The following is a 23,711-nucleotide window of genomic DNA, read 5'->3' on the forward strand; positions in this document are numbered from 1 at the left end:
TATATTTAGTACCGGAGGGAGTACCATAGAGACACCAGCTGCAAGGACAATGGTCGGCGTCACTCTGACTTTTTTTAGCACCAGTGATGCTGCATGGTGAGAGACGCTAGAGATAGCGTCAGCGTCGTGTCTCGTCGGACCGGCGTTGGTGTCGCGGTGGAGACGTTCGTGCTGCAACCTCATTTTCCGTAGAAGATCGTGTGAGCTGGAGAAGGTCATACGTGGAAAAGAAAGGAAGAGAAAGTAGTGTCTAGATCCTAAGAAACGAAAGGAAGACTCACTACCCCGCAAAAAAGAAAAAAAAAGAAAAAAGACTCACTGTATTGCGTGAATCTAATGTCACACGCGTCTGAATCGTATGGCTAATCAGCCAGAAGATATCATCCGGTTGATCCGTAGTATGGGCCTTTATTATGTACCTTCGTTGTCAGATTGCCTGATACTCCATAATTCCTTAAATAGCAACATGTTGTCTGGGGCAGCCATGTCCGGCCGGTTTATACGGCGTATCTATGGGCTATACACGCTAATGTATCTGGTTTGTTTGACTTTTTTGTAATGTCATGTACTTCCTTTATAAATTAATATAAGAGTGTTTAAATAACTAAAATAATGACAAACGTTTTTATATTAGTTTACGAAGGGAGTAGAATTTATTATTTTTGATTGATTGTAAGTTTTTTTTGATAGCTTACCAAGCTAGCTGCTTGCTACGTAAAATTTATTATCATCAGATTAAATAGTGCCATCTAGTGTATAAAAATCATCAGATCACCTGACGTGTATAGAGGAGGTCATGCGACAAAATAAGTTTTTTAAAAGGTCAATGGACAACATAAGAACCCTCACACGAAAATTGCTTTTGGAGCTCGGTCTCTTTGGTGACCTTTAAATTTGAAATCTAAAATTCATATTTTTACATTTTCAAATGTTTTGAAAAAGATACAGAGATGAGTCAGGACGTAACACATGTGTGCATAAATTCTCAAAAAAATAAGTTGAAATAAGATTTTAAAAAAAGACAAACATGGGACTTTTGATATTTAAAGGTATTTCATACTAAAATTTACATGCATACACGTAACATCTTCTTTACATGCATTTTTTTAATTTTTTAAAACCAAAAAAATAAAATTTGAATTTTTGAAAAAATGAGCTCGGCCTCCAAACATTCGTTACGCAGGCCATGTAGTAAAAATTATACGGCTACAGCCTACTCCTTGATTCGAATCTCTGTCCAAATATGTTTTCAAACCAACTTCAACCGGCCGACCCAAACGGACGATGATTTTGTTTGCTTTTTGTTTGTTTGGGTCGACAACCGCTCGGCGTCCGTTCATTTTTTTGGATCGATCGTGCGTCCAACGCGGTCGACCCATTTTATGTCCGTACATTTAGATTAAAAAGGTCTGCATGTCAATGCCCAAGAATTCATGCCAGCATCATTGCCAGCGACCGACATACATTGCCAACCTACATAAATCCATCACGCAGTTCATCCTGACACACTTGCCAGCGGCCGGCACACATGCCAGCACATCAAAAGGGGCGGAAATTCGACCACACCATGTCGGCTCGTGGTCATGCCAGCACACTTGCGGGCATACAAAATAGGGACTGTGATCTCCGTCGCAGATCACAACTGATCGACCTTGAGCATTTTGACTTGCATCTTCTCGAACCATAGCCTCTTCTTCGGCAAGACGGTATTCAGATCAACCTTCATGATCTCCACGCCTGTCTTCATGCTTACGACGGCCACTTCTTTTGTCATGGTCTTGACATTCGTGGCCTCGATCTCGAACATCTTGGCTTGCTTCACCTCCTCCAACTCAAACATCTTGGCTTGCCTCTCCGCATCCATTTCGAGCCTTCTCCTTTGAATTTCGAAGAATGCATGCATTTGCGCTTCTCCTCCCTCGAGCCCTTCTTGCTTATCATGCTCTCCACCTATTCAAGCAAGGCGGTCGACGTTGCGTCCCGCTTGTCCTCCTTTTTCGAGTTGGTCTTCCCCCGTGTCTGGGCCTTCTCGCCACCATGATCCTCCACAACTTCTTTCCCCTCACGCGCCAAGAGGGTGACATATTACGCCTTGAACTTCTCCTCCCCGTTGATGATAGTCCAACAATGGACGAGATGGAAGGCTTTGTCGTCGTGATGAACCGTGCTGGCTAGGGTTTACCCCTACCTACAACAAGGCCTCCCTCGTTGTGCTGCGACGGCGACGGCAGCTACCTCGCCCCTTGCAACCTGGCGTGCCTCCGACCCTTCCTCTTGGCCAACTCCACAGCCCACGCCTCAGGGCGCCAACTCCTTCTTCTTCTTCTTGGGGCGGCGCAGCGGCCTTGCGGGGGGCGCGGGCCTTGCCTCTGGCTTCGGCGTCGGCAACGGATGAGGCCATGGAGGCGATGGCGATGGCGGCCTCGAGGTTGTCGTCCATGACGGTGGGAGCGGGCGCGGGAGCGAGCTGGAGGGTTTGGGCGAAATGAAGTGAAAAAGTGGCCGCTTCGCCGACGATTTGCGGGCCCGGGAGGGAATTAAGCCGCGCCGGGCGCGTCCGCACCGACACAAATCAGGCTCAAAATTGGACCGAGAATAGGTCAGCAGGAGGACAGAAAGCGGACGCGCATCCGTTTAGATAGACGCGTTGGGCCAACCTTTTATTCGCATGGACTCAAAGGAACGATGACGGACGAAATGAATCACGTGTTGGATTGGTCTCAGTACCACGATACACAATATTGCCACTCAAACCTAGCTAGTACACCATCCAGTGAATAATAAAATAAAAATGTCACCTATATTTGCCTGCAGTTTACTTAAATATCTTAATGAAGTAAGATAACATTTTTTAATAAAAGTGAGCCCTCCCTCTTCTATTTTTTTATTAAAGAAACAAAAATTGTAGGTAATATATTAACAAGTGTTTTTTACTTAAAATGCACTACGTCCAAACAATTTCCGTAAAAAAATGGAAATATGCATTTCGAAAAGTGGATACATTTATTTGAAGAAAAAATGGATACATTTATTTGAAGAAAAATGGATATATTTTCTCATCGGCTATATGCTGAAAGCAGCGACATGAAGCAAGCCTCGAAGCCATCGATGAGATCCCGGCCAAGCGCCACGGACACCTCCACCGCGCCGTGCGGGCCGCCGACGAGCATCGCCACCTCCGGACTGTACATCGACACTATCTCCGCGCGGCTCGGCTGCCCCCACCCGAAGTCCACCTCGTACGCCATGAACCGGTGCGACGACCCCTGTTGCGAGCGCCTCTCCGGCGGGATCCCCTGGTAGGTTTCCGCCCACCGGTCCGCGTCGCCCAGCGGGTCCTTCTCCTCGACCTGCTCGCGGATCGCCCGCCGCAGCGCCCCCGCCGCGTGCGCGAGCGCGCCGTCGTCGTCGTCGCGGCACAGGAGCTTGCTCGCCGTGCCACGCGCGAAGCAGAGCTTGACGCAGTTACCGAAGAAGCCCGGGTCCATAGGCGGGCGCATGCGGCGGCGGCAGTCCGCGGGGAACAGGAGGTATGCGTCGTCGTCGCTGGGATCGCTGGCGTTGGCTGCGGGGTCCGGATGCTTGGCGCGGGCCATGGACGTCCACAGTAGCGACGCGACGGCGACGTAGGTGCTCGGCGGCGGCTGGTTCTCGCCGTCCGTTCCGGCGGATTGGCGTTGTTGCGCGATGCGCCGCTTGAGAGACTGGATTTGGCCGGCGTCGAGCAGGTAGGTCCTCCGGCTCTGCCGCGCCCAGTCGAGCTCCGGCATCGTGTTCACCGTGGGCAGATCCGGCGCGCAGAGTCGAGCGAACTTCCGCGACGCAGCCTCTGCTTTGGGGTACCGCATGATCACCGCCCGGTCAAACGTCGGGGGAGTCACGAGCCCCGCCGCTGCCAGCGAGCCCCCCCGCCACGCGGCGGCCCACGCGCGCATGAACTGAAACAGCGACTGCCCGTCGGCCACCGCGTGGTGCATCGAGACCCCGACCACCACGGCGCCTGGGGCACCCAGGTCGCCGTCTCCCCCCCACCGGCGCCGGCCGCGTGACCTGGACGGCGAGCAAGGGGGCCGGCAGCCTGCCGACCGCGAGCTGCGGCACGAGCTGCACGAACGCCTCAATGTCGTGCTCGGCGTCCCGCGCGAGCCGGCGCATGTCGGCCGCGTCGCCTGAGTACTCCGCCTGGACGAACCTGATGCCGTGGCAGAGAGCATCAGGGGAACAGTCCACGACGAGGTCTCCATCGGGGCAGGCCGCGAGCCGGCCGGCGAGGGGGGAGAAGACGGAGAGAATGGCCGCGAGGGAGGCCTGCAGCGAGTGGATGATGGCCGGGAACGGCGGGAGGCTCGCGCCGCCGCCGTCGTCGTAGAAGAAGATCCGCTGGATCGGGGGGAGCGCGAGGAACAGGGTGTCGAAGGGGGAGAGCTTGAAGGTGGTGGCGTGGCCAGGCGGCAGCTCCGGCCGGAGATGGGTCGTGTCGAGGACTCGCACACGGCTGGTCATGGCGGCACCAAGAACAGGCTGCTACACTACTGCGAGTACGCACCAGTGTAGTAGTGTGCAGTGGATTCGGTGAGAACTGAGAAGTGGGGCCTCGTCGACGCGCGAAAAAATGTTGGCCGCTCGTAGGGACGTGGTGCCCAAGCCACCTGTTCCCAAATCGTTGAATCCAGGCCGTAGGGTGAACATGTTTGACTTGCCACCTTCAGTTAAAATGTAACCTGTCATTTCACTTAGAGCATCTCAAGGAGCTTCCCCATTAAAAAAATATCACCCCAAGCATGTGACACGAAGACAATCGGTCCGAACCCTCATTATCATTGGATTTTCGCACGAATATCAAACGGCGGCTGCTATCAATCAACCGACTGATTTTCTGGATCCCAGCCATTAGATGTGTTCTATAGAGACGTTAGATCGGGTCAACGCGAGCAACGGTCACTCGTCATGGTGAAGCTTCATTGCAGCGCGAGTGTAGCTTCATTGCAGCACGGGCATTGCATCGCAGATCTTGGCGCCGTCGGTGAAGCCATCGGTGAAGCTTCATTGCAGCTTTGGGTGCTACATCATAGCTCTTGGCGCCGCTGGTGAAGCTCCATTGCAGCCGCCGGTTAAGCTTCATAGCAGCTCGGAGCGCTGCATCGCAGCTCGGAGCGCCGTCGGTGAATCTCCATTGCAGCCTCCGGTGAAGCTTCATTGCAACTCTGGGCGCTGCATCGCAGCTCTTGGCGCCGCCGGTGAATCTCCATAGCAACCGTTGGTGAAGCTCCATTGCAGCTCGGGGTGCTGCATCGCAGATCTTGGGGCGCCGGTGGTGCTCCATAGAAACCACAGGTGAAGCTCCACTACAGCACCGCCGGGCGGATGAGCAGCAGTAGGGGGCAAGCCATGGCGGACGGGGCTTAGACGGGAGGACTTTGAGCAGCAGCAAGTGAAGCTTGGACATGCCATGGCGGACTTTAAGGAGCAGCAAGTGAAGGCTTGGGCATGCCATGGCGGACGGGACTTGAACGGGAGGACCTTGAGCAGCAGCAGACGAAGCTTGGAGGCTCGCCATGGTGGATAGGAAAAAGAACGAGGAGGAGAATGAGCGGAGGAGAGGACGACTGAAGAAGATAACGTTGGAGTAGGAAGAGAGCAGTACAAAAACTGTGAACGAAGCAATGACCACATGGCGGGTGGAGCAGGCGGTTTAGCTCAGCCCACGAACTCGTTTGGGTCGTGACTAACCGTCCGGAAGGGCGCCCACTCCCATGTCTCATTTTCTCTCCCCCACTCTCACTAGAGGGGACGGGGCCTTTAGCCCCGGTCCGTAAGGGGCTTTAGTCCCGGTTCACCAACCGGGACTAAAGGGGCGGGACTAAAGGCCTAACCTTTAGTCCCGGCCCTGTTACAAGCCGGGACTAAAGGTGCTCCACGTGGGCGCCTCGTAGAGCCCCAGGGGCAGGCCCTTTAGTCCCGGTTCGTTACACGGACCGGGACTAAAGAGTTTCAGATTTTGCTTATTTTTGGCTTTTTTTGAATGAAATTATTTTTGGATTTTAGGGTTTTAGGGTTTAGGTGTTCGGGAGATTAACGTGATGCCTCGTTTGGTGTTCGAGAATTAGTTTTCATATAATTTAAATAGAAATAATTATGCATATATATATATATAAGATTAACTTATCTTACAAGCGAGCATATATATACAATTATATGGAGATCTGAATTATCGGGACTAGAGCCCGTCTATTCGATTACATGGACGAACATTAGTAATGGCCCCTAGCTACACTCAATCGTCCTTTGTCATCTATAGCTTCCGTCCTCAGAAATCCCGCAAGCTCCTCTGCAACAGCAATCGCGCGTTGCTATGGTAGGACATTCGTCCTCATGGCCGTGTGCTGTATAAGAAGAGGAGATGAATATGAATATCAATCATGATAACAAAGAATGACGGGTAAAAATAGAGGTGTGAATGTTCATTGCTTACGTCGAATCTATGATCCTTGTGCTCAGAGGTAAACGTGCGAATGGTCTCGCAAACATAGTATCCGCATAGATGCGTTCCCCGTGGCTGCTGGTCGCACATTACGAGAATATAATATATATAATCAAAATAATAATCTAGCATCATAAATGTATTGAAAATATAAGTATATCATACTACTACTTACCTGAGCCGCTCTAAAGGTCAGCTTCTCAGGAAAGTTACCGGGAGTCACGCACTTGAACCGCTTCCAAACCCTGCCCGACAAGGATAATAATTTGCTAAGTTTTTCATTAATTGATATATCAGAAAATCATCGAAAGAGACCGATAGAGCGCAAGAATGATTGAAATTTCCCTTGGAGCATGTCCTGCAGGCTTCGGAACTGTTCCAAGGGTCTCGATAATGGGTCGAAGGCATCAACTCTTCCCTTATCAATTTGAATGTCTAACAGAATCCAATGGAAGTGAATGGACACAACAGAGTAAAGACCCTCACCTGAAGTTGTATGGAAACAGTATGTGGTCACAGAAATTTTGATCTATTAGAAACCTTAGAAGGTTTTCCTCCGTCTCCTTGGGTTTATCAGTTAGCGTCGCTATATGTATTTTATCTGGGTCAATAAACCCAATATTTAGGATGTTCTTACTTTTACAATCCAGAATCTTCATTCTGCATAATAGAGTACATGTTATATATAGACAATGAATTGAAATAACTAAACAAGTTATATGTAGACAACGAATTGAAAAACTTACAGACAATAGCAACTCATAAGCGATTTGTCGAGGGCGTCGCCATTGTACATCTGGAAGAGTTCATCAAAGTCGATATGGATTTGTTCGGGGCGGCCGTAGTACTCCCGTGGGACACTCAGCACGATCATCGTTCTTCCATTCTTTGATTAACTTAAGTACCATGTATGCAAGTAACGCATATTTGTTGGGAAATCATCTTTGCTGACCAAAGGCTCTCCCATGACAAACTGTGGCTTAGGGGCTACCACAGCCTTGGGTAACCCGTCGTCTTGGGAAGCCAGAACATCTTCAACCGAGACACCCCATTGAGCCGCCCACTCCTTTGCTATTTCAAAAGCTTGCCCCTGCACTGGAGGGGGAACATTCTCGGTTAACACCTTGAGGGGTGGGATCGACTGTTTGGCCTGTTGTCCAAGCTGAGGAACGTCTTATTTTTTCTTGCTTGTAGTTGAACTTGATTTTCTCCCACTTGCACTTGCACATGATCTCCTCTTTTTCACTTTCTTCTGCATTGTGCGTGTATAGTCATCAGGCTTATGGTGTAAGTCATACTGTGATGGAAGGGTCGTGAAGTATTTTGCCCATGCTATTTGCTTCTCGGTATATACCGGGCGGGGCTCGGGTTCCTTCTTTTTCATCTGCGCATCATGATGTTCCTTTGCTATCCTGGCGTTTTCCTCGGGGGTACGATCATAAGGTCTGATAGGAAGATTAGCATGAGGTACCTTTGGGAGGGCCGACCGTTTGCGCTTTGGGGAGCTCCGTCGCTTAGGAATCGTCGGCGGAGCGTTCTTGGTGGCACGCTTCCGCTTAGTATCCTATGCGGGCGGCGGCGGAGACGGACGACCCAAGTCCGGCGACGGTGATCGAGATGGACTCGTGTTGTGTTGGCCGACGTCATGTGGAGGGCTTGGAGGTAATGGAGGTGTAGGTGACCTGCGACGACTCGGAGGCGGTGTTGTCCTTGGGGCCGAGCCTGGAAGCTTGATGTAGTTCTTGTCCCATAGGATGACTCCACCCAGTACTTCTCCGAGTGTCCTCTCATCTTCGGGTCCAGCTATCTCGAGCTCCATATCATGAAACCCCGCCATGATTTCATCCACCCCGACTTTAGCAAAGCCAGCAGGAATCTCACGGCCATGCCAGCGTGCATCAGGGCCAGAAGGTAAAGCTTGTCCGACGGCCACCTTCATGGATATTTTTCACATATTACAAGTGATTGTCGAACTTCATATGTATACCTCGCCGGACTTTATTATTTCTTCACCGGCTTCTCCACCGGCTTCTCCATCAGTGGAGCTATCACCTTCTCCGTCATTGGACCTATCTCCTGCCCCATCGGCTTCATCTTCGCGTCGCTCGACCTCCATTCCATATCCGGAGGGGTTTAGATATGACGACGGAGATTCAGCTGGTTCAACATCGGGGCCGTCTTTGATTATATCTTCGAGAAGTTCTTCCTCTTCGAGGTTCCTGATATGTGGATCCATAGTTCTGCAAAAAACGGATTCTCTTAACCTTTGTACCAAAAAAGAATTATTCTATGAGGAACTACGTTCCAAAACAACTTTAGTCCCGGGTCGTGGCTCCACCCGGGACTCCTAGATTTCTGCATAGTATTCAAAGTAGGAGTACTTTTCCAATTTAAGCATTCAATAAGCAAAACCAAATCGTAAAATAAAGTAGTATTCAAATTAGCATGCATTCAATTATAAGCAAATACATCATCTCTTTTGTCCGTACATCGTCGAATATTATCACTAATACTCCTCGAATACTATCATACATATAGCATCACTGATACATCTAGAACCGTAGCGCCCGACGGGTATCGGCGCGGGCGGTGGACACCCAAAGAGAAGGAACCATCACAGGATCATAGCTCCAGTGAGATCCCCGAAGAACCTGCCAGGTATGCTCGAACCTTCCCTCCAACGCAACCTTGTAGCGACGGACGTGCTCATCCTCCTCGCTGACACAGTGACGTACCACCTCCGCGGTGTCCGGAAGCCTCGGCACCCTCACTGGCCCACGCGACCGCCACCAAACAAGGATCGGGTCAACGACGGGCTGACTCCTCACCAACCTACGCCCCCCGGAAGGTAGCACCTCCCAATACCATCCGGGTGGAGCCCAGTCCCGGACAGGGTCCCTCTGATCAAGCAGGTGTCCTCCGCCGAGTCGACGACGAGGATGCGGGATAGGCATCGTAAAATGAACTAAAAAAATAAACTAGTTCTATTAATTTTCTTGCTAAAAATTAACTATTAACACTTAAGCATATACAATAGCAAAATTAAACTATTAACACTTAAGCATATACAATAGCAAAATTAAGCAATAATCTAAGAAACACTATTAACACTTAAGCATATACACTATACAATAGCAAAATGAAATGACAAAAAAATATATTTCTTCTTCTTGTAACCCTAAACTAATTTTTCCTCTTCTTCTATTTCTCCTCTTCTTCTACTTCTACTTCTACTTCTACTACTCCTCTTCTTGTAGTACTTCTCCTCTTCTCTTCTTCTACTTCTCCTCTCCTCCTCTTTTAATTTTTTCTCTTCTTCAGTTCTCCTCTTCTTCTATTTTTCCTCTTCTTCTCCTCTCCTCCTCTTCTTATTCTCCTGTTTCTTCTTTTCTTCTCCTCCTCTTCTTATTTTCATTTTTCCTAATCTTATTTTCTTATTTTTGTTCATATTTCTTCTTCTTGTAACCCTAACCTAATTCTAAATATTACTAACCCTAATAATCTAGCACAAACCTAAATATTCTAAATCTTTTTCTTTTCTTCTCCTTTTTCTTCTTTTCTTCTACTGGCCGGAGTGTTGGGGAGGAGGGGACGGGGGGCTTACCGGCCGGAGGTGTCGACGGCGCGTGGCAAGGAGGACGGCGCGGCGCGCGGCGAGGAGGACGGCGGCGCGCGGCGAGGAGGGCGGCGCACGACGAGGAGGACGGCGGCGGCGAGGACGACGACGGCGACGGCGAGGACGACGACAGGCGGTGGCGAGCAGGACGGCGGGCAGCCTGACGGCGTCGTCGAGTTCGTCGTTGTGTCGCGCCGGGCAGGAGAACGAGAGGAAGAAGAAGAGAAATGGACGATTTGGGTTGGAATTTTTCGAAGTCCCGCTTATATAGGTGGATCTTTAGTCCCGATGCGTGGCTCGAACCGGGACTAAAGACCCCCTTTAGTCCCGGGTGGAGCCACGACCCGGGACTAAAGGCCCTTTTTCGGCAGACCACAAGGCGGGAAGCAGGGGCCTTTAGTCCCGGTGCGGCGCTCCATCCGGGACTAAAGGGTGTCTTTAGTCCCGGGGCGTGGCTCCACCCGGGACTACAGCCCCTCCTCGGCTGCATGATAAATTTAGTACCACCTCGCCCAGCGAGGGGGACTAACAGTTGTTTATAAGCCCCGTCGCAGCTTCTCCATCGAGCTCCTCTCTAAAGCAGGCTTACGGGCCTAAACTCACTGAAAATTGAAACTATATTCGAAATTATGGAGAAAATTCAACCTGAATTCAAAGTGAGTTCACTTTGAATTTAGATTGAATTTTCTCTATATATTCTCATATAGTTTCAATTTTTTATATTTTTATAATTAATAATTTTGACTATCCAAACCATTATCTATTTTGTTATTTTCAATAAAAAACTATGTTTATTAAAAATTCTTTTTGCATATTTGAGAATTTGAAAAAACTATGATAATGAAAAGTGTTTGAAATTGAATAAATAATGCAAAACTATTTTCTATTTTCATAATTAATAATTTTTACTATCCAAACTATTATCTATTTTGTTATTTTCAATTAAAAACTATGTTTATTAAAAATTCTTTTTGCATATTTGAGAATTTGACAAAACTATGATAATGAAAAGTGTTTGAAATTGAACAAATAATGCAAAACTATTTTCTATTTTCATAATGAATAATTTTGACTATCCAAACTATTATCTATTTTGTTATTTTCAATTAAAAACTATGTTTATTAAAAATTATTTTTGCATATTTGAGAATTTGACAAAACTATGATAATGAAAAGTGTTTGAAATTGAATAAATAATGCAAAACTATTTTCTATTTTCATAATTAACAATTTTGACTATCCAAACTATTATCTGTTTTGTTATTTTCAATTAAAAACTATGTTTATTAAAAATTCTTTTTGCATATTTGAGAATTTGACAAAACTATGATAATGAAAAGTGTTTGAAATTGAATAAATAATGCAAAACTATTTTCTATTTTCAAAGGTAATAATTTTGACTACCCAAACTATTATCTATTTTGTTATTTTCAATTAAAAACTATGTTTATTAAAAATTCTTTTTGCATATTTGAGAATTTGGCATGCTATCATCATTTCACCCACATAGCATGTGTTAAAAAGTTGAGAGGGCTATGACAAAAAATGGATGCACTTCGTGCACAAAACGAACAATCTCTCTCGAAGTATCAGCGTTTCACAAGGAGAAGAAGGAGAAACGACCCCCCATAGCAACAGTCGACATTCTTCTTCTCTCATGTATGGTGGACACTCCCTCACCTGATTTTTTGACCGTCGATGATGGTCGCTATTCCTTCTTTCCCTAATGCATAAAAAATATCTAGCACAAGGAGAAGAAGGAAAAGCGACCCCCACAACAAAAGTGGTTCCGCGGCATGCCACGTGGTTCCGCTGCACGCCACGTGGGACTAATGGTCTTTCATTTTTAAATGACTGTTTTAATCAAAAACAGATCTGTTACAAAAGGGATTTCATTTTTTGAACATATTTGAACTGAAGACTTTTTGTATATATATGTGGTCGAAATGCATGATACCATGAAGTTAGAAAGGGCTAAACCATTCAAAAGTAGCAAATGAAGTTAGAAAGGGCTAAACCATTCAAATTTGGAAACTATAATGGCACAAACAGAAACTAGACATATATAAATTGGTCCAAGGAGTACATGATACTAGTCCAAATAGTACATAATAATAGCTACCATAGATATATATACAAGTGTTCGACGTTGAGAACACTACTCGTCTGAATCGTCTGAATCAGAATGTCCACCTTCCTCGAGGTGACGCTGGCCATAGTTGACGACTCGAATCTTGCGGTACAACTCGTATGAAACGTATGCCTCTTTTGCTGCATACTCAATGTTGATACGATCAAGTGGGGCCTTCTCCCAAAGTTTGTGCTGAGACTTTGGGAAACTGGTCTTCATATCACCATATTCCTCGTCGATCAAGGCAACTGCCATATGAGCCATGGAAGTCCTGACATGTCGAAGCCTGAATACCGTTTGGAGATCAATGAGGCAACCAGTTGGTATCTCAATACCGAAGCTGTACCTCATCTTCAGCTTGTCGTTCGTTATGTCAACGGTAGCAAAAGTGATGCCGCTGCGAAGGAAGTCCATGAGTTCTGGACAATGCTTGTCACTACTGCAACAGAAACAAATTAAAATGGAACAAATGTTACATACTGCTGCAATAAGGAAACATGTTTCACTACAACTAAAGAGAAAATTATCTTTAGGATTCAAATAGAACATATGCAATGGAACCTAGAGAGATCACTATAGCTATCCAATGGAACCTAGAGAGATCACTAGCTATATGCAATTTTCATGACTATGACATATCATATTGCTCTCCAATGGAACCTAGAGAGATCACTAGCTATATGCAATTTTCTTAACCTTGGATCAAAGAACACCGCATAAAATTGTATCACTACAACTATGATTTCAATGGAACATATTGAACCAATCAGATTTTTCAGATTGTGGAACACTATTCCAATCAGATTGTGTTCCCTTCAACTAATCAAAATTGTTTCACTACAACTATTTGAAGCGAACCAACTATGATTCCAATGGAACATATTAAACACTAGTTGATTCTAATACGATTTTTCAGATTATGGAACACTATTCTAATCAGATTGTGTTCCCCTTCAACTAATCAAAATTGTTTCACTACAACTATTTGAAGCGAACCAACTATGATTCCAATGGAACATATTAAACACTAGTTGATTCTAATACGATTTTTCAGATTATGGAACACTATTCCAATTAGATTGTGTTCCCCTTCAACTAATCAAAATTGTTTCACTACAACTATTTGAAGGGAACCAACTATGATTGAAACAAATAAACTTACAATGTCATTATCTTGGATCAAAGAAAGCCTCAAAACTTACCTCACCCAATGGAAGATCAAGACATGGTGCGCGAAGCATAGTTGGATGACGGCAACACCACGTTGATCGGCCGTGTACTCCAGATCAAGCCCCAAGAACTTCTCATGATCCATTGCGGCGTCAAGCCATCGTTCCTTCAACTGTTCAAGATAAAACGGCATCCCCTGCTCTCGTTCGTGTACAGGACATCGAGCATGGTCGTGCCATGTGCGAGCACCTACTCAAAGCGAGTTGGCATGGTGGAAGAAGAGAAGGGAAGAAGAGAGGAGAAGAACAGGGAGCGAGAGCGAGAGAGAAGAAGAAACAGAGAAATGGCGACTCTGCTTCGGTTCGTGCTTTTCATCGCCCGAAATGACGCGGGATGCAAACCGTTTGGGCCTTTAGTCCCGGGTTGAGCCACCAACTGGGACTAAAGAGGTATACCAACAGTTGCCACCACTACGGCAGGCCACGTGTTAGGCCTTTAGTCCCGGGTTGAGCCACCAACCGGGACTAAAGGGGGATACGAACGGTTGCCACCACCACTGCCCACCGCGTAGCCCTTTAGTCCCGGTTTGGGACACGAACTGGGACTAAAGGCTCCTTACGGGTCGGGACTAAAGCCTCGAGGGAGGCATTGAGAATTGGGGCGACGTGGCCGGGCCTTTAGTCCCGGCCCAGAGGCAGGCCGAGACTAAAGGGTCCCAACCAAAGGCCCGTTTTCCACTAGTGTCTTCCACACGTCGCTTCCCCTATCCTCATTAGCCGACCGCCTCTAATCCATCTTGGTGTGTCGTCAGTGGAGCACGCCGCCATTGGGGAGACGAGGTGACGAGAAGCAGCAAGACGATGAGCCTACGCTAATAGAAAACAGGTTTATAGTTCAAAACATTAGTCCCGGTTGGTTTTTTGAACTGGGACTAATGCTACCACTAGTCCCGGTTCATGAGGGTATGCTTTAGTACCGGTTTATTAGCAACCTCTAGTCTCGATTTGTGTTACCAACCGGGAGTCAAGGGATGGTTACACGGTTGCATCACGCTGGGGCCCATGCGAGGGATATTAGTCCCGGTTAGTAATACAAACCGGGACTAGAGATAGATCTTTGGTCCCGGTATTTATCACCAACCGGGACTAAAAGTATCACTATAAATAATGCTTCGTCCAGCCCGAGCCAAAGCTCTCTGTTTTCTTCTTTCTCTCCTCTATTCTCTTCCCTTGCTCGAGTTCATCCTTCATTTTTTTCCCAGATTTGTCAAGATTTGAGGCACCCCATCCATCCAAGTGATCGCAGAGATTAGCAACTTTGTTCTTTCATCTCTCATTGCTATATCAATTCGTTCAATGCTCCATAATTATAGTGATTTGTGGGTTTTAGTTTGGGAGTAATTATGTGGGAGTTTATTTGATTTATATGCAATTTGACCTCAAATTAACTTCTTAGTTTGCATATGAGTAGGTGTGGTTTACTTAGTGCCTTCCCATCCCCGTCCTATCCACTGTCGATCGCCCGCACCGTCTCGTCATGGGCACCACCTTGTTGATCCTCTTGTTCTTATCATCTTTATTTCACAAAAATCTTATTTATATGATTTAGATAGTTTTCTTACATGTATGATTGTTTGTTAAACATAGTGCCACGGTTTTGATATCCGTCCCCATCGGCCCTCGTCCGGTTTATGATTCGGATGTGGTATATTCTCTTTTATAACTATTTGTTGCATTTCTCGTTTATGTGACAATTATTCCCATCAAGTTGACATAGATATATTTATCTAGGAGGTATGTGAAGCGGAAATTGCAACCAACCCTCTTGTCGAGAAGTTAAATTTAGTTGAAAAAGAAAATGAGTATTTGAAAGAAAAATTGAAAAGAATTGAAGAAGAGAAGATGAATTTGGAGTTGTATGTTGTCGATGTCGTCGATGATCACAAGATCAAGATGGATGCAATGCGCTTGAATATTAGAAGGATTAAAAAATATGCCGTTAATAAAGAGGCTTGGTATCACTATGATGTTGGATCAATTGTTACCTTAGTTGCGATCTTCATCGCATTTATTGTTGCATTTAAATGCTTTAGCTAGAAACTCTTGTATTTTATTTTATGAGAATAAGTGTGTATGAACTTTATGTGTGAATTTTTATTAATTTTGTCTTTTCGGTCTTGTGTAATGAAGATGAACCGACAATGGATGAACGATGACCAACGCTCTCCCCAGTTCATTGATGGCTTGCAGAGTTTTTTGTGTGCGACTCAGGCAAACCTACGGGATGGTTTTATGTGTTGTCTATGTGTTGTGTGTAAGAATGATAAAACTTACTCTAAGTCAAGGGGCAGTCACATCCACCTGTTTACGTCCGGTTTCATGTCCGGCTATAACTGTTGGACCAAGCACGAAGAAAGATGGGTTCTAATGGAAGAGAATGGAAAAGGAGAGGATGATGATGGCTATCCTTCGTTCCTTGAATACGATGGTACTACAATGGGGGAAGAAGCTCAAGTAGAGGCAGAAGATGAGCCCGCTGATGATCTTTGTTGGGCCATTGCTGATACAAAGAGAAACTGCGCAGGTGAAAAGGAGAAGCTGAAGTTGCAGCGCATGTTAGAGGATCACAAGAAATTGTTGTACCCAAATTGCAAATATGACAAAAAGAAGTTGGGTACCACACTGGAATTGTTACAATGGAAGGCAGAGAATGGTGTATGTGACAAGGGTTTTGAAAAGTTGTTGAAAATGTTAAAGAAGATGCTTCCAAAGGACAAGGAATTGCCCGACAGTACGTACGAAGCAAAGAAGGGTATGTGCCCTCTAGGATTAGAGGTGCAGAAGATACATGCATGCCCTAATGACTACATCCTCTACCGTGGTGAGGAATACGAAAATTTGAATGCATGCTTGGTATGCGATGCGTTGCGATATAAGATCGGCTGCGATGACCTTGATGACGATGTTGAGGGCCGGCGCCCAGGAATAGGATTCTTGCCAAGGTGATGTGGTATGCTCCTAGAATACCACGTTTGAAACTTTTGTTCCACAACAAAGAGAATGCCAATTTGATGCGATGGCGCAAAGACGAGTGTAAGAAAGACGAGAAGTTGAGAGTACCCGCTAATGGGTCGCTGATGACGAGTTGATGGATATACTTCTCGCCCCTCGTTGGTTACCCCAAGTGGAAGGTTTAGATGTAGTCAGCAGCAGATTTCCCTTACATGGGGACCGTAAGGTTATCGAACCAGGAGGACTCCGAGGATCAACAAGTAGGTGTCCGCTGCTCTAGCGCTAGCAGAAGACGTGGACCTACACACACAACAAATAACTTTGCACCCAATGAGTTCATAGAGGGTGTCAATATCTTCGGACTTGTAGTTTGCAAAGGATCAAAACACAAGAGTGAATAGTGATAGTGATTGCAACGGAAAAATAAACAAAAGCAGTAAATGATGAAGGTGTAAACAATGCTGGAAATATGGACCAGAGTCCCATGATGTTCACTAGTGATGTCTCACTCCCAAAAGACGATAAACAACTATGTTGGGTAAACAAATTACAACTGGGCAATTGACAGAATTATAAACGCACCGCAGTGCTAATCATGCTATAAGAAAGTTAGAGGCTCAAAAGTAATGGGAAGTACGCCAAGACAAGTAGACTGTTTATCCATCAGGATCTACTCTCCAATCATCCACCTTGAGATATCTATCCAGAACATATCGCTCGTATTAAGTTGCGAGCCCCACCCAAAGTGTAAACTCAAAGCAATGGACAATTGCATTAGCGAACTTTGTGTAAGGTAAACAATCCTTGCAACCATGGTCACAAGCACCGTTGTTTTCTCCCTGGTGGTAACAACACATCCCCTAGTCTCATGTTTCTGTCACTCAAGCTAGAAATCAGGGGGCATGAACCCACGATCATGCATAACGCTCCCTCTTGGAGTTACAATCTACTACTTGGCCAAAGCAATAACAAGCAATGGAGAACATGCATGAATTACTCAAGAACATAATGTAAAAGGAGAACCAAATATATAACTCATCACAATCTGAACATAATCTCATAATCCATCGGATCCCAGCAAACTCAGCATAGCAACAACAGGTAAGTTACATATATGCCTTGATCATGTAGGGCAGCTCACAAGGGCTAAGCATTGCAGCACCAGATTGCAGAGAAGACATCACATAGCTACTGGTCATGGACCCATGGTCCAAGAAGGACTACTCACGTCACGTCCGGGAAGCGTCCATGGTGGTGGAGAAGCTCTCGGAGGTCAATGCTCCCTCCGGCAAGGTGCCGGGAAGAGGTCTTCTGGCGCTCCCGATCTCAGAAGCGCCGCGGCGACGGAATGGTGGAGAAATTCGCGATTATGGATATGTCTTTAGGGTTTTTCCATCCGTGGGGTAAATATAGGCCAAAGGAGGGAGCCAGGGGGTGGACCAGCCGCCCAGGCGACCTGGTGGCACGGCCAGGAGGGGGTCCACTCCAGGTGGTCGCCTAGATGAGGCCTGGCTCCCCTCTGGCCCACCTTGATGCTTCGTGAAGCTTCTGTCACGCTGGTTTTTATATATTTTTCTCGAGATTTTTGGGGCTCTGAAAGTTGGGTAAAGTCCCGACAATTAAAAGACATCAGCAGACAGAAACTGGCACTAGGTGCACTGAGTTAGTAGGTTAGTCCAAATATGTGTAAAAAGGTATGAAAGTGTAGCAAAACATATAACAATGTCACCGAGAAGAGCATGGAACAAACAGAAATTATAGATATTTTTGGGACGTATCAACATCCCCAAGCTTAATTCCTGCTCGTCCTCGATAGGTAAATGATAACACAAATAATTTCTATGGTGACATGCTAACACACATATAAGAACTTCAAAGTAAAGCAAGTAATATATGCAATTCAAGTCAAGACAATAACAAGCAAGAGTCTATATTTAGTATTGAAAATAACAAAGTAAGAACATAAAGGTGCAAGAGCTCTCGCTGTCCATGACTCGAATGTCTCCAAATAGTGTTGGCGTGCAAGAAGTGGGAGACGGGTTTAGAGCATAAAAGTATTATATAGTTTAATTGAGAACTCAATCTACTAAATATTCACACTTGGTCTCCTTCGGAATCATATTTTGACTTATCCCCAGACCACTAGTGAGGCACAAGTCAAAATGATCCTCTCCCTTTCGACTTTGAACACTCATGCAATGGATGAGGGCAAGCAAGATATGTTGACACTTAGGATGGCAAAGAGAATAATGATGGGAAAGGAAGACAAAAAGGTGTGAGGCTCACATCAATGAGGACAATCATTGGCGAGAGAAAGCCAAATGATAGATATGATGTGAGGAGTAGGGATTGCCATGCAACGGATGCACATATGAGCTAAGGTAAGCTCTCCAATGGAATTAGTGGGGGTGCGTCCAACTTGCTTGCTCATGAAGACCTAGAGCTCATTTGAGGAGGCTCATCATTGGAATATACAAGCCAAGTTCTATAGTGTAAGGGTCCCCACTTAGTTATGCATGAATGATATTCTCTATGGAGAACAAATATAACAATGGAGTACGAGTGTGGATCTCTAAAAAGGAATAGTAGTGTTGCCCCCTTCTCTTTTTTTCTTTTTTCTTTTTTTGTGGCCTCTTTTGCTCTTTCTATTTATCTCTCATTTGTCCTCTTTAGAATCTTTTCACGTGTCCTCTTTTGGGATCTTTTAATTTGTCCTCTTTGGGATCTTTTCCTCACTTAAGGGAAACACTCTATATTTTACAAGAATAAAAAGAAGATCTTCACACTTTATAAGAAGTACTCAACATAAAGACAAATAAAAACTATCATAATCTATGCAAATGGTATGCCTCTGCGAGTGTAGCACGATATGAGATGATACTAGCGCGTCATATAACAATAATAAGGGCAAGGCCCAACTAGCATGCAGCTTCTCAATCAAGCAAAAAAATGTATGACATGAAGATCAAGTCATGAGATTGTGGATGTTGCATGGAAATGTACCTCAGAAAGGCAATGGAAATGCTTTAATAGGTATGTATGGTGGCTGTTTTGAGGAAGGATATAATGAGGCTTATGATGACATAGCGTATCATGCTAAGGGTTTAGATGCACCGGCGAAGTTTGCACCAACTCTCAAGATGAGAAATTGCAATGCACGGTACCGAAGAGGCTAGCAAAATATGGAATGTGGAAGTGCCGACAATCGAATACTCGCATTAGTCCAAAGAACTCATGCACTTATTATCGGTAATTCTCTATCTAGTCAGGAGATTCACAAAGAGACAAGTACCCCGAGGACGAGTGTTTGGGGGGTTGGTTATCCTTACGCATCGTCGACCCATGAAAACGTGAGGGTACTCTATATATTCCAACCCCTCCAGAGGTTAGCGATCCATCTAGTAGCTAGAGTTCTCAACTATGTCTTTTCAGTTTTTTAGAATACACACAGACTTCCCAAAATACGACACCTATCACTAATAGGCTCAAGCTCTTGACACCAGTAGTCCAAACATTACTCAAATCAATACCTCAAAGCTATTGCAGGTTACTACTATACTTAAATAGCAACCTCAATTACCTACTCATGCAAGACACACAACTCAGTGCAACAAGCCAACTCTCCAAACAAGATAAGCATGATAAGTCAAGAGATTCCAAAAGCAACCCAAATAAAAGCTCCTAAAAAGATAAAGCATGAAAACTAAGAGCTAAGCATGACAGGAGCTACGAAAAGATAAAGAACACACAAAAAGATAAACATGAAAACCTATGTTGTGTTCTAGGATGGAGTGGAGCGTGTTTATCTCCCAAAGAAAGAAGGCTAGGTTCCAACTTGTTATGAACATCAAGAAAAACTAAAACAAACTAAAAATTAAAGAGCATGACGCTCCAAGCATAGCACATAACATATGAAGTGATAAAAATATAGCATGGAGAAGGACAAACTGATGATTGTTGATGGAGAAGGGGATGCACGGGGGCATCCCCAAGCTTAGACGCTTGAGTCTCCTTGAATATCTCTTGGGGGTGCATGAGGGCATCCCCAAGCTTGAGCGCTTGACATTCCTGGATCTTCTTTCATCATCTTCCATCGCATACTTGAAAACTCTCTTCATACGAAACTCATCATAAGCTGATTAGAGTGGTTAGTGCCCATAATAAAATATATTTTTTCTCTACTGGAAACAAAGATTTTCAAGAAGAGCTACTCTTTATCAAGATCGCCAAAAGGTTTCTGCAAAGAAAAAGCAAGCTTAAGATTTGCAAAACAATGAAAACGCAAAACAAGGCAGAATCTGAGAAAAACAGAACAACAGGTAGTAAATAATTTTTTCGGGGCACTTCTGCACCTCAAATCAAAAAACTCAGAACAGATGCTAGAAAGAAAATTATATATAGCATACTGTCAAAACAATTCAGATCAACAATATGATCTCGTGATTTTTGGCGAATTTTTCCGTCAAGCAGACAAAATCTGTTTCTGGATAGCATGTCACAACTTTTGAACTTTCTTGCAATCGGAGGCTAAAACTTGGCACAAAGCTTGAAAATAAAGATACAATGATGTTGCTAGAGTAGTAACAAGCATCAAAACCACTAAAAATGAAACTAAAAACAAATTGGGTTGCCTCCCAACATGCGCTTTTGTGATAGCCTGGCTTATTAGGGATGATAGACTTCTCATATCAATAAGGAATTCCTTCTTTTCCGGGAGCCCATTCGAACAGAACTCCGAGGTCAAGCATGTTTGGTTTGGAGTAGTTTCATGACATTTGTGACCCATCATGGCACACGGCATGGTACATGTACTGAACTAGATGCACAAACGTTTGTACCAAGAGGGAACACTTCTGTGGCCCGACGAGGACGTCGGTTCCTCTGAGTGGTGGTGTATGTGATAGCCTGGCTTATTAGGGATGATAGAATACTCATATCAATAAGGAATTCCTTCTTTTCCGGGAGCCCATTCGAACAGAACTCCGAGGTTAAGCGTGCTTGGCTTGGAGTAGTTCTAGGATGGATGACCGGCCGCAAAGTAGATCCCGGGTGCGCATGAGTGAGGACAAAGTGCGTAGAAAAGACTAGTATTGATATGTGGGGCCAGTCTAGATCCCGCCAGGAGTAACGACCGCCGGCGGGTGTGTCCGGGGCGTTACAGCTTTCTTTTATGCCTTTGAGCTAGGCATGATGCAAAAAGATCAAGTTGTATCAATTGAACCATCACAAAGATCATCAAAAAGCACTTCAATAGTACAACTAATCTTAAGAGGACTCTCAAAGAGAGGCCTAGTGGCAACACTTCTAGGAACGAAAGCAAAGGTAGTAAGATCAATTGGAATTTCATAGGTATCTCTTCCAAGGTCTTCACAGTTTCAACACCCTTAGCAATTGGTATACTCGTGTTGGGGTGAGGAACCTTGGGTACGTGAACGAACTTAGATACCTTCCTTGCGGGGGTTTCTACCTTTTTAGTCTTGATGGGGGATAGAGTAGTTCCTAAAGTTCCAATAATATCCTCGTTCTTATCAATCCTAGAAGGATCCATATCATGGGATTTAAGGGTCTCCAAAGTTTTGTAAATTTTGTACATGGAGCTATCAAGTCTATTTAAGTTCCCTTGAATCCTACGATCTACTTCATTTATTTTACTCATGCTTGGCATCTCTAGCTCTATATTCTCAAGTTTACTCATAATGTGAGCTAAAGTGATGTGATCCTTTATGCCAACAATAGGTGGGATTCCGACAATATTTTCCATAACGTTAAGAGCCTCCCAAACGGGAGCTTCCAAGAAATTCCCACCTATTGCTATGTCTAGAACAAAGCTATTCCAAGAAGTAGTACCAACATAAAAATTTCTAAGCAAAATAGTGGTGGATTGCTCCTTGGTGGCTCTATCTTGAGAATCTTTAATTCCATACCAAGCATCTTTCAAACTTTCTCCAACCCTTTGTTTGAAGGTGAGAACCTCTCCTTCGGGCGCAACACCAAAGGCAAAGGACTTAGACATACCGACTAAACAAAGCAAAGTAACTACTCCTTCTTTTGTAGTTTTTGGTATAAGACTCTAAAGCAAAAACTAGAAAGAAAACTAACAAGACTAAAAAGGAAAAGGTAAAAGATAGCGTGCAACTCCCCTATCTTGAAGACTGGAGTCCCCGGCAACGGCGCTGGAAATTTGCTTGATGACGAGTTGATGGATATACTTCTTGTCCCTCGTTGGTTACCCCAAGTGGAAGGTTGAGATGTAGTCAGCATCAGATTTCCCTTACACGGGGACTGCAGGGTTTATCGAACCAGGAGGGACTCTGAGGATCAACAAGTAGGTGTCCGCTACTCTAGCGCTAGCAGAAGACGTGGACCTGCACACACAACAAATAACTTTGCTCCAAACGAGTTCAGAGAGGTTGTCAATCTCTCCGGCCTTGTAGTTAGCAAAGAATCAAAACACAAGCGGGAATAGTGATAGTGATTGCAACAGAAAAATAAACAAAAGCAGTAAATGATGGAGGTGTAAACAATGGTGGAAATATGGACCAGAGTCCCATGATGTTCACTAGTGATGTCTCTCTCCCAAAAGAGGATAAACAACTATGCTGGGTAAACAAATTAAAGCTGGGCAATTGACAGAATTATAAACACACCGCAATGCTAATCATACTACTAGAAAATTAGAGGATCAAAAGTAATGGGCAGTACGCCAAGACAAGTAGACCGTTTATCCATCATCATCTACTCTCTAATCATCCACCTTGGGATATCTATCCAGAACATCTCGCTGGTATTAAGTTGTGAGCCCCATCCAAAGTGTAAACTCAAAGCAACAGACAACTGCATTAACGAACTTTGCGTAAGGTAAACAATGCTTGCAATCATGGTCACAATCACCGTTGTTTTCTCCCTGGTGGCAACAACACATCCCCTAGTCTCATGTTTCTGCCACTCAAGCTAGACAGCAGGGGGCATGAACCCACAATCATGCATAACGCTCCCTCTTGGAGTTACAATCTACTACTCGGCCAAAGCAATAAAAAGCAATGAGAACATGCATGAATTACTCAACATAATATAAAAGGAGAACCAAATATATAACTCATCACAATCTGAACATAATCTCATAATCCATCGGATCCCAGCAAACTCAGCATAGCAACAACAGGTAAGTTACATAGATGCCTTGGTCATGTAGGACAACTCAAAGGGCTAAGCATTGAAGCACAAAATTTAGCAACATCAGGTAAGTTACAAAGATACCTTGATCATGTAGGACAGCTCAAAGGGCTAAGCATTGAGCACAAG

The 23,711-nt window shown here is 44.9% G+C and overlaps 1 pseudogene; it reads right to left on the bottom strand.

Annotated features, from left to right (window-relative positions):
* Nucleotides 1-2,958: 2,958 nt before the first annotated feature.
* On the bottom strand, nt 2,959-4,668 carry LOC123412840 (annotated as a pseudogene).
* Nucleotides 4,669-23,711: the final 19,043 nt, after the last annotated feature.

This window comes from Hordeum vulgare, chromosome 7H (genome assembly GCF_904849725.1).
Source record: "Hordeum vulgare subsp. vulgare chromosome 7H, MorexV3_pseudomolecules_assembly, whole genome shotgun sequence".
Classification (NCBI taxonomy): Eukaryota; Viridiplantae; Streptophyta; class Magnoliopsida; order Poales; family Poaceae; genus Hordeum; species Hordeum vulgare.